Below are 12,289 nucleotides of genomic sequence, written 5' to 3' on the forward strand. Positions count from 1 at the left end.
CAGAGTAGGGATTTTTTATGAGGAAAAACTGGGGGAATAGCTTTGACCGAATCCCTTTGTTGGAAGTATTGGTAAAGAACACTACCCCTTCCATCTCACAGCTATATGGTTGTTTTATGGAACGGCTCCCTAATGATTTTAAGAGAAGAAATGGGTAATGGTGGGACAGACTTAATTTGGCTGATCCTGGATTTTTGAAATCATTGGAGATGGGAGGGGCAATCATGTTTGCCTGGACTCTACAGTCCCAAAACTACAAGACACTGTTTGATCTATCTATAACTCCAGCAAATATTGCTAAATGGGGTGGCATGGCATGGACAAGGTGCCCAAGATGTCAGGCGATGGATGCGGATCTGGCTCACATATTACATTTTTGCCTGAGTTTAAATTTGTTAGAATTCGAAATCGTGGGCTTTTTAGGGAAATTTGTGAAATGTAAAATTACTCCATCATTCCAACTTATGTTATGTGGGGGGGACGAGATATTGACGGTTCCAGTGGTGGAAATGATTTTTATTTCAATTACAGTTTTTAGGCTGTGTATTTATTCATCATGGCTATAACCTTGTCCTCTGACCTTTCAGCAATGGAAGGGCCTCTTTCTACATGTATATCAATTTGAAATTGCATTGTATGCATGTAAGCGCATGCAGGATAAAAGGAAGGGGAGGGGGATATGGGGGGTTTTAACAACATGGCTGGATATGCTTCACTAAGGAATGTAGTTTAGATCACTTTTATTCCCAGAGTCTGCTTACAAATTGGAATGCCTAATGAATTAGTGCTGCTACTTTATTTATTGAATCCTATTTATGTTGGCTTGTTTTATGGATCTACATGTTACCTTTTTATGTGCACTTGCTGATATTGTATAGGTAATGTTGGATTGGAAAAAAGGAATAAAACAAAAAATAAAAAAGGAAGATAATCTGCTGGCCCGAGAAGAAAACAAAGTAAATTTATCGATCCCATGAAATGATGGAAAGAACAATTTAAGCACAGCATCTATGAAGCGTGTCATGCAGAGATGTCAAATTGAAAGTGCGGTTTTCACATGGAAGCCACTGCAAGAGAGAGGTGGGACGAACAGTCGGACCCTCCTGTGGCAAGCGGACATCTGCTCCCTGCAGCCGGCTGCCCCATCCCACACAACAGTTTCTAGGAAAGCAGCATGGGGGGGTGGGGGGGGTGTTCACAACATTAAACACCTCTACCACGCCCTTCATCAAAGCCTCTTCCAAGTTCCAAATAACACCACATCGCCTCATTGATAGTTAGGGCTCCTATTGCATCAGCACTCTGCAAAATTAAAAAACTATCATTTTGCAGCGAGGGTTAGGAAAACAGATTTAGCATTGGCGTGAGTAAACCAGGCTGTCTGAGAACAGAAAACGTGCGCTCTGAGGCTGGGGGACGGGTGGTGGGGATGAAGTGAGAAGAGGCACCGAAGGGGCTATTAGGAGTCTTCAAACAACAGCAAAAAAAAAAGAGCTACTAAGCACCAGCAGGACTTGTTGAGGCGGATGCGATGCAGGCATCCATGAATGAATGTTGGATTTATAGAGCGCGTGGTTACCCTGGAGCGTCCCAGCGCTGTACCACTAGGGAACCCGTCCTGGCTTTTCCTGTGAGATGGTCCCTTTACTGGGCATCCCCAAGGTGAAGCCAGGCATCCTCGGCTGTGGTGGGGCCGGAGTGGAGATTAAGCAAGCTATTGCCCAGAGTTGCAGCATGGGACCCCATGGTTAGAGTGGCACCGAGGCGAGATTTATCGGGCCCGCCCGTCTGCCGCCTCTAACCGTTGAGCCACACTTCTCCACTTACAAAGTGCTGGGTGGACACTCATGCCATGGTGGAGCAGGGAGACCCCCAGGAGGGAGTAGGTATGACAGAGCAGCAAATGCTGTGAAGAGTGTGTTGTTTTATTTTAATAATAAAAATTCTTTTGTACAAGAAATTATGGCAGTTGCACGATAGATACATTAAGGGATTGGCCTGCAAGACTAAACACCATCAGGTGTTTACCAAAAGAGAACATATGGTCACCCTTTCAGATTAACAACACGGGTGTACAGTGAACAATGGAAGCCACAGCCCTCTCCCACCACGCATAAATTTAAGTTTAAAATTTGATTGTACGTCCATGCTGTTAATCTAAAGGGGCGATTTTGCACAACAACAAGAGAAAGGCGCATTGTGAAGAAAAACAATTGTTTTACTGACACGCTACAAACAACAACAAGAAAAAGAGGCAACTAAGCACCAGTAGGACCTGTTGAGGCAGGTGAGATGCGGGCACCCATGAGTTCCAGCTCTTTCGATTCGGCCCCCGGGGGAAGTAGGGTCGGCAGACCAGTCTTCCCCTGAGGTGTTTGCACATAAACAGGAAGGACTAGCGCCGAGACACCCACGGGTATTTGCGCGCTCTAAAAATGGCACAAACAAGGTGTTTTTAGGGTCAAGGGGTTGGGCTAGGGGTGGGGTTTAGGGCTAGGGCTTGTAGGGGGCAGGGGAGGAGGTTTTCATCCTCTTCTTGCCATTAGCGCCATTGGGAAAGGGTCCAGAAAATTGTTGGTGGATAGTTGGAGGAATAGTGGTAGATTTGTAGGCCTAATCGGTTGATTGGTGCGGGTAGTGCGCAACAGGCAGTTCTGTTGTGCAGTGATTATGGTTAGCAGCCCCCTCCACCCCCCCACTTTCCACCCCGATGAGTAATTCAGCGTAGTGTTGCCACTCACTGACCGGCTGGGATGGCTGCGCCCAATGCAGAGGCAGTCCGTGTCGCTGTGCAGGTCCTGAGCCGGGCGGGGAGGGCGGATCTCCTGCGGCCTGAGAGCTTGGATCAGGCGTGGGTCAGGATGACCCGACCACGAGGTCTGCGTCCGTGGGGGGTCACCGCTGGGGTGGTGGCATGCCAGGAGGAGCCACCACCGATTAAGAGAGGTACGTCCGGGTGGGGGCTGGGGCCGGGTAAACCTGGGAAGCTCGGGGGCGGAGCAGGAGCCTGCCCGCACACTTGGGGGAGGCCTACGGCCACGCATCACATGAAGTCGGGAACGGAGGGGAGAGGTAAGGTAATCCCTGCGCAGCAGAGCCGTTGCGGCCGAGGAGGCCCCCATCTGTGCGCCAGGCCTGATTAAGGTACAGGTGCGGGGCCATGTGCGGGGGTTGCTGGGCTGGGTCCATGGGAGGGCAGTGACGATGGGGGGGAGGAAGGGGAGGAGTGGGGGGAGCCCATGGGAGATGACTTTGCCTCGATTTTGTCAGGCAGTGAGTCTGTAGAAGGGGATGAAGGGCACTGAAACGATGGTCCCGTCGACCTCACGTGTGGTGGCGGGAGGGTGGCAATGCCACGGGGGAGGAGGGGCAGGTGCCCCCAGAGTCATCCCTCAGCAGGTTTCACTGGGGGTACAGGGGGCAGTGTGCCCGAGCCTTCACGGCCCTGGGGGTTTGGGGTGGAAGGCCAAAGCCTCCTTCCATCTTTGCCTAGGTGGAGTGGCATGTCCCTGGAGGAAAAGATAAGGGACCAGCGCCGCATAATGGGCAGACAGAGAGGGGAAATTTGGTGGTGTTCCGGGGGTGGAAGGACCCTCCGCCCCCAGAGTCAGGCCGAGGGGGCAAAGTTCCTAGGGGCACGTGGGTCTGGGTAGAGGAGGCAAGACACCCCTTGACAGGGTTAGGGGCGGCCGAGACGGCGCAGAGGCTCCTCAGGTTGAAACAGCCTGGGGGGGCACAAACCAGCTGGTAGATACGTGGGTGGGCCAGCAGGGCGCAAAACGGCCCGAGACGCCAGCCGGAAGCAGCAGGGGGGGTCCATGGCTACCTGCCCTCCAATGAGGGATCGGGCATCTGCGGCGATGGAGAGTGGTGTTGTGTCTGGAACAAAAGGAAAAGGTCTGAAGAGAGCAGTGCGTGAGGTGCTGGGGGCGCATGCTGAGGTTGAACCAGAGGAACAATTGGATTATGATGAGGAGAGCAATAAGTTGAAGGAAGGGGAAGTGCGTGACAGTGTGGAATGGGGGAGGGCGAAAGCAACAAGGGGGAGTTTGGTGTTTAACAGGTGCAACAAGCCAGCACCAGCAGGAACAAGAAGGCGAGCCAGAAGACGGTTGATGCCAGTGGCAAGGACCGGGAGATGCCCACAAATTTGTCAGGTGAGGGTGCTTGGTGGGCTGCTTGGGATGACAAAGGCGACAACAAACCAACAAACTTCGTAAGAAGCTGCGTACATGGGTTTGGCAATTACATTGGGGTCTCATTTGTCAGAGAAGACTAAGAATAGGATTTGGAAGCATGAGTACGTGGATGTATTGAAGCTGTTACATAGGGAGATACAGACAAAAGAGGGTTCCAAGGAAGAGGAGTAGGAGTTGACAAGAAGGCCACAGGTGCCAGTCAACATGGAGACCTGGACGTCCGTGTTTTAATATCATCCAGAAAGCGCAGATGCATTTCGGTGGTGTTGCATGGCTCAGTTACGATGAGGAATTTAGGGCCAGAATTAGCGTCAATCCTGATAAGCCATGGGGAGAGGTGGACCAGGAGCTCTGGATGCAGTGGGTGTCCTCCACCCAGTCGTCCACATCCACGGCCACGGACAGTGGCCTGCCGGTCACGTATCGGCCTTTTAAGCCGCGTCCTGTCCAGACTGGGGCGGGAGGGCAGAATGGTTACACAGGGACAGCAGGTCAGACATCCAAGCCAACTGGGAATAACGCAGGGGCTTGTTGGAACTCCAACAAGGGTTTCTGCACCGGGCACCCCTGCAGATTTAAACACGAGTGCTCCAAATGTGGGGGACGCCATCCTCTCACACAGTAGTTTACTGTGGCCACACCATCGGAGCAGTAGTGCGTCACTAAGGGTCGAGGGCAAGCTGGGCCCAAAGGCTCCTACTCCAGTTAACATCGAGGCAATGGGTCCGTGGCTCTGTAGGTATCCAGATAGAGAGGCCGCATTGAGGATTCATTGGGGATTTACAGACGTTTTTTGGGTGGGTTACCAAGGCCCCTGCGGCAGAGGTGGCGGAGAATTTGAAATCGGCAAAAGAATTGCCGGGAGTCGTCGCAAGAAAGAAGTGGATCGCATACAAATAGAGAGAGGTGTGCGGCAGGGGTGCGTTCTGGCTCCGACCCTCTTTTGTATTTTCATCAATGGCTTATTGGGGGCCCTGACATCAGGAGGGAACATAGATGCTCCTAAGCTAGCGGGCCGCAAGTTACCTGCCTTGATGTTCACAGATGATACCCTCCTGCTGTCGAGGTCACCGATGGGCATACAAAGGGTCTTGGACATTTTCCACTTATTTTGCAATAAAAGGGGCCTAGAAATTAACACCCAGAAAACCAAACACATGGTCTTTAATGCAGGGCACTCAAAATGACCTAATCCCCAACTCGATGGAGAATCTTTGGAGAAAGTCCCTGTAAGCGAATACTTGGGACTATATCTAAATGAGAAAATGGAGTGTGGGGTTCAGATTAAGAAGCTCTGTTTGAAACTGGCACAAGCATCCGGGGGGGTCGCGAAACAGAAGAGGATGTGTGTTCACAAGATGCTGGAGCCTTATAAATATATAAGGCACAAGCTAGAAGTGTTGCCTTATATGGGGCAGAAATTTGGGGTCATCGGCCACCGGAACAACTTGCTAAGATCGAGAGCTCATTCCTCAGACAACTCTTGGAACTTCCCATAAGCACACCACTCATCCCACTCCAAATGGATCTTGGAGTTAGCCCAATTGCACTTGAGGTTGACCTTAGACCCCTGCTATACCAGTGCCGCTTATGGAGCACCCCTGAACTATTCATGTATAGAGAGGAACTGAGGGAAGTGGCAAACCGTAATGGAGCAAGTAAAATATCTTGGCTTACTCATATCAAGAATTCACTGATACCTATTGGAATGGGAGACTTATGGGATAGTGCCGAAGTTAGATGTCCGTTAACACCTAGGAAGGTTTTGATCAAGAATTTCAAAGACCATAAACTTAACCTATTACTGAGGGGTCCCAGGACAGGCACACTTACAACATCTTTCCTAGAAGTCAAAATGCAATACAGTTTCAAATCTATCATAGACGATATACAGCCATCCTTAGCTAAAAAACTGAATTTGCAGTTCAGATATGGTGCACTTCCCTTACTTGCCATTACCTATAGGTGCTGGGCCAGCTCAACAAAAGATTGCCCATCCTGTAATAATTGTACGGAGACTGACCTGCAGGTACTGTTTTTTTGGCCTGCATATAAGGAAGTAAGAGTTTGTTGGTTACGTCAGCTATGTAGGAATCTCGGAACTTCCCACTGCTCACAAGCTTTCAGGATCCTAAAGTATGATAGTAGTATGTCTATTGCATATTCAGTGTCCTGCTATCTGTTTTCAATGTGGTGTGTACGCCAAGCAGTTCCAAAGAAAGAGCATGCCCAACCAACTCTCCTTACTTCCGCACTATGACAGCGATTCCACCTTTTTATAAGTGATTTTGTACTGAATGATTGAGCTACTTGTATTTTTTAGGATTTTTATTACATCTCACGATTTTTTTATTGATCAAATATTTTAATGTGTATGCTGAATTTTAATGTTGAAAAAGCTGTATTGGTTGCACTGTTTTTTTTACATGTTTATTTGTGCTTTTATGGCCTTATCAGGCCAAAATAAAGTATCTCTTGACTTGAGAAAGAAGTGGAGGAAGGCAGCATAGTGGGCCCATTTGCCCACTGGCCCGTGAAAGATCTTATAATATCACCCTTGGGGTGGTGCCTAAGAAGGAGCCAGGGGAATATAGGTTGATTCATCATCTGTCTTGGCCCGAAGGGAGGTCCGTTAACGATTTCTTTGCCGAGGTGGATTCCAGAGTGCTGTATGCTTCGGTGGATGATGCGATCCGTTTAGAACGTGTGTGTGGGCAGGGAGCGGAATTGGCGAAGTGTGACGCAAAGTCAGCTTTTCGCCTCTTCCCCATACACCTGCGGATTTTTCGCTGCTGGGGATGCAGTTTGATGGGGCCATTTTTGTCAACAAGTTCTTGCCCAAGGGCTGGGCGATTTCCTGTGTGTTGTTTGAGGCTTTCAGCACGTTTCTGCAGTAGGCATTTACGTGCCATAGCGGGCACTGCGAAGTGTCTCATTACCTGGAGGACTTTCTGTTCATCAGGAGAGGTCAGTCAGACGAGGAAATGAGGGCGCTTAGACAGTTTCAGGCTTTGAGTTCAGGGTTACCCTGGGGCCGGAAAAAACAGCTAGACCCAGCTGCAGGTTGACCTTCCTGGGCATTGAGTTGTATTTGATTGCATGGGTGGCCAGGATACCTGAACCAAAGGTGGCGGACTTGCAGGCTTTACGTGCTGTAAGTGATTGGAGAGAAGAAGATCGATCTGTGGAGGGTGCAACAACTCTTGGGGTTCCTGAATTTTGCTTGCTGAGTGGTGAGAGCTGGGAGAAGATTTTGCCGGCACCTTGGCATGGTTATGTCGGGGGCGGTGCTGCTGCATCACTGTGTCAGTATCTCCATGGGGGTCAAGGCGGACATACGGGTGTGGCAGATGTTTCTGTCTGACTTTAATGGTGTGTCATTGGACTTTGTGGATGACAGGGCGGTCTGGCAGGTTCAGCTTTTCTCTGACTCTGCGGGGGCTTCCGGTTTCGGGGTCTTCTGGGACGGGAGATGGTACGTGGAACAATGGCCAGTGCACTGGTTGAGGCAAGGGAGAAGCAATGGGTTCCTGGAGCTTATTCCATTGCTGGTGGCACTGGCAGTGTGGGGCCCTGAATTACGGAACAGGTCAGTTCTGTTCCATGTTGACAATATGACAGTAGTGGAATTGGTGAACAGGCAGAAGGCGAGAGATTTGCGGGTACAGCGATTGTTGCGAAGTTTTATGCTGCAATGTCTGCGATTAAATGTGCTCTTTCACGCGCAACACATCCCAGGTGCAAGTAATGACATTGCGATTGCATTGTCTCGTTCGCAGTTGCAGCGTTTCAGACATTTGGCTCCGGGAGCGGATGCTTGCAAGACCAAGGTGCCGGACGTCATTTGGTCCTGGGGGTAGTGAGAGTAGTGGGCCTGGTCAAGAAATCCATAGCTGACTCTACGAGGTGCAGTTACAGGTTGGCATGGTCTGAATTCGGCGCATTGCTGGGATGGACCAGTGAGACATGGCAGGAAAGTGAACAGGGAGTTATTTGTTTCATTTTGAGATGCACGGACAGAGGTTTGTCTCCAACTACGATTGCGGAAAAACTGGCAGGGATTTATTTTAATAGCACGTTGTACATGGGTTTCGATCTGGCAAAAAGTGAGTTGTTGAGTAAAATGTTGAAAGGTTGGGGCGTGAGTGGGGAGGGGGGAGGCGCCGAAGGAGGCAATTACTTTTGATTTGTTACAAAGCCTGTTGGCTGATTTGCCTAACTGTTGTTATGATGAGTATGAAGTTGTGGTGTTTCGCCTGTGCATGATATGGATGTTCTTTGGGGCATTTAGAGTTTCGGAGCTGGTGGGTACGAGGGGTAGGGCGGGCCGAGTGTATGAGGACGTGCGTCTGGATGGAGCGGGACAGGGCATTTGGTTGGGACGTTCTAAAACGGACCAGGCCGGCAGGGGCAAGTGGGTGTGGCTGGGTGAAAGTGGCTGTCTGGGGGTATGTCCTGTGCAGGAGTGGCAAGGCTTTTGTTGGCAGGCACGGAGGGCATCAGGTGAAATTTTCTGTCACTTTTCCCAGAAACGAGTGACGGCTTTCCAATTGTTGGCTGTGTTGCGAATGGCTTTGAGGCATTTGGGCAGGGACTCCACTAGAGTGGTCTTTGGACAAGATACGACAGATTGGGCGGTGGAGGTCCCGGTGCTGCGAAAGCTATGTGCGCAAATGAGTAGATTGGCTGCTGCGGGGGTAGTTCATCGGGGACAAGAAAGGATAGCTGTGGGGGTATCGTCTTGTACTAACGTTTTTTTCTCTTCGGAGGTTGTGTGGGGGGACTGGGAGCCAAGACGGTTACCTGGATTTTTGGACATTCATTTGTGCATTTGGGAATCAAAGTATGCTGAGAGGCAGGTTTACAGCCATAGCTTGGGCCTGAGAAGCAGCCACCACGAGGTGCATTGGTGGGGAAAAAGTGGGGTGCGCTGGGGTGCGTTGCTGTCCTGGCTGAAGAAAAAGGTGTCAAAAAAGAGGCTGCCCGGACATGTTGGTCATACATCTGGGAGAAAATGACTTAATCAGGCAGTCGGGTGTGTCCCTGCTACACTTGATGCAACGTGATTTGGAGGCCATGAAGAACAATCCTGCAGGCACATGCATTGTTTGGACTGAATTTGTGCCACAGAGAATCTGGAGGGGGGCCTGAAGCCGGCTGCAGTTGAGAAAGCTCGAACGAAATTGAACAGGGCTATGAGAGTCTTTTGTGGGGCAAAGGGGATCAAGGTGATTGCTCATGTGGGGTTGCGGCTGGAAGAGCCTTTGCTGTTTCACAATGATGTGGTGCACCTTTCACAGAAGGGCAATTCTCATTACATGATGGAGATGAGGGATACCATTAGTAAATTGTGGAACAAATCCATTTGGTGTCGACTGGTTTAAGGGCGAAAGGTGCACTGAAAGACATGTGGGGCAGGTAACCGCCCTACGGGGGTTCCCTGGTTGGCAGTACTTTTGAGGGGTGGGGAGTCAATGCCGGGCATGCTCACCCCTCCGGGGAGGGGGCTGCAGGTGCATGATGGGGGCTTGGTGTGCAAGAATGCGACGGCTGGAGATGCTCGAGGAGGTTGAAAGATAAGTGAGGAAGCGAATGGAATAAGTGAGTAGGTCGCTGAGTGAAACAGGAGAGAGTAACAGGAGTGTGGGAATGGATGGTGGATGAAAGGTCTGAGGTTTGGGATAGTTTATAAGTTTAATGATGTTTGGTTAAATATTGTGTTGCCAACCTTGTCCTAATAAATGGCCTTTTATGCTAACATACAGCGTGGAGTGGTTATTGCGCGTTGCGGCCACCGGGGGAAGTAGGGTCGGCAGACCAGTCTTTACCCGGGGTGTTCGCGCATAAACAGGAAGACAAGGTGTTGTTAGGGTCAAGGGGTTGGACTAGGGGTGGGGTTTAGAGTTAGGGCTGATAGGGGCAGGGGAGGAGGTTTCATCCTCTTCCTGCCCTCAGCACCATTGGAGAAGGGTCTAGAAAATTGTCTGACCACCCTCCCACCCTGCAAGTTTCAGGAGTTGGGGAGCAGGCTTTGGCCCGGCTATAGCGTGCTAGTTTAGGGCAGGTTGATAGGATGTGTTAGCAGTACTTTGAAGAGGAGGGGAGTCAATGAAGGGCATACTCATCCCTCCGGGGAGGGGGATACAGGTGCATGATGGGGAGCGGGCTTCGCCCGGATATAGCGTGCCAGTTTAGGACAGGTTAATAGGATGTGTTGGCAGTACTTTGGAGGGGTGGGGAGTTAATGAAGGGCATACTCACCCCTCTAGGGATGGGGATACAGGTGCATGATGGAGATGCGGTATGCAAGAGTGCGACGGCTGGAGATGCTGTAGGAGATTGAAAGATAAGTGAGGAAGCGAATGGAATAAGGAAGGAGGTCGCTGAGTGAAACGGGAGAGAGTAACAAGAGTGTGGGAATGGATGGTGGATGAAAGGTCTGAGGTATGGGATTGTTTATAAGTTTAATGATGTTTGGTTAAATATTGTGTTGACAACCTTGTCCAAACAAATGGCCTTTTACACTAACATACAGTGTGGAGTAGTTATTGGGAGAAGTGCGGAGGGAGGAGGTCGGACAGAACAGCAAATGCTGCGAGGATTGTGTTGTTAGGCTTCATTTTATGTTAATAATAAAAATTATTTTGGAAAACAAATCATGGCGGCTGCAATTTAGATAGTGAATGCCCTGCAGGACTAAACGCCTGCAGTTGTTTACTTATGGTTGCCCTTTTAGATTAACAACACAGGCACACAGGCTTTATTTGAAGTTTAAAAATCGACTGTATGCCTGTGTTGCTGATCTAAAAGGGCGATTTTGCAGAGGTCGGCAAGTAATTTAAATAGGCACAACAAGAGAACGACGTGTTGTAAAAGAAAAAAAAGCATTTGCAATGCAATATGTCTTGCATAACTGGAATTTGAGCTATTGGCCTTGCATTAATGTTTGCAACAGAAAAAGCTCCAATTGTTTGTAATGCAATCTCATTTGCATTGGAAATACTTGTTTTTACATGCTACTGTTGTTTTCTGTCTTGCTCACTGTTGAAGGGCACTTTACTCAATATAGTAATATGGCGGGGGGTCTTTGCTGGAAGGATGGCGGGCTGGCAGCCCGGCGGGGACGATCCGCCCGCCATACAAATGGGGCCCTTAGTGTTGTGCAACTGCAAAAATATAAAAAATTATTAGGGAACCGAAGATGACTGAATTTATCATTGTAATGCATTCGAACAAAGGCATGCAACAATACAAAGTCTATCTGTGTTTAGTTGATGAGCAACAAGCCTCTGTTTTGCTTCCTGTGACTGTTCACATTTTATTCCCCAAGCTTGAGGTGCTATGTAGCCTGTGTGCCTTTATGTGTTGCCTTTGTTTGTTAGCCTCTGCATAACATAATAAAACCAGACATGTGATGTGTCTTTGCTAATGATTGTTATCGAGCAAGTGTAGACATTTCTGTGACAAAAGACAGAGATTCAAGTGGCACCTGTTCAAGATGAGGTTGATAAGTGTAATTAAGATGCCTTTGAGGCAAGCGTATAGGCCAAAGCACTGGCAAATGGTGCACTTTACATATATTGCCTTACCAGAGTCGGTGGGAGAGAGTGAGTGAGAGAGAGTGTGTGCATGTGTGTGTGTGTGTAGGCGGGTGCGTGTGTGTATGTGCAGGCGGGTGCGTGTGTGTGTGCATGTGCAGGCAGGTGTATGTGTGTGTGTGTGTGTTTGAAATGGCATAAGAGTAGAAAACTGATCCAGTTGTTTTCAATAAAAAAATTAATTTACATATGATGAAAATGCTGCATTAATTTGGAAGTTTGCAAAACCAATTGCCTCATATTCAGTGAGTGTTATGTTTGTTAAAAAATAATACATATTCCACATGCCAATAAACACCACTAAAAAGCAAGTGAAGATTACCTTCTTAGAACTGTATAATTCCACGTATATCTACTTACTACACTACTTACCCACTCACTTGTATGCACTTGAAAAAGTACATGATTTGTAAAAAAAAATACTGAATAATTATCAGCACATGATAAGACTTAACACCAATCATTTTATGGGTTAGATAGGGTTGAATATAT

Source organism: Lissotriton helveticus, chromosome 5_1, assembly GCF_964261635.1.
Source record: "Lissotriton helveticus chromosome 5_1, aLisHel1.1, whole genome shotgun sequence".
Taxonomy (NCBI): Eukaryota; Metazoa; Chordata; class Amphibia; order Caudata; family Salamandridae; genus Lissotriton; species Lissotriton helveticus.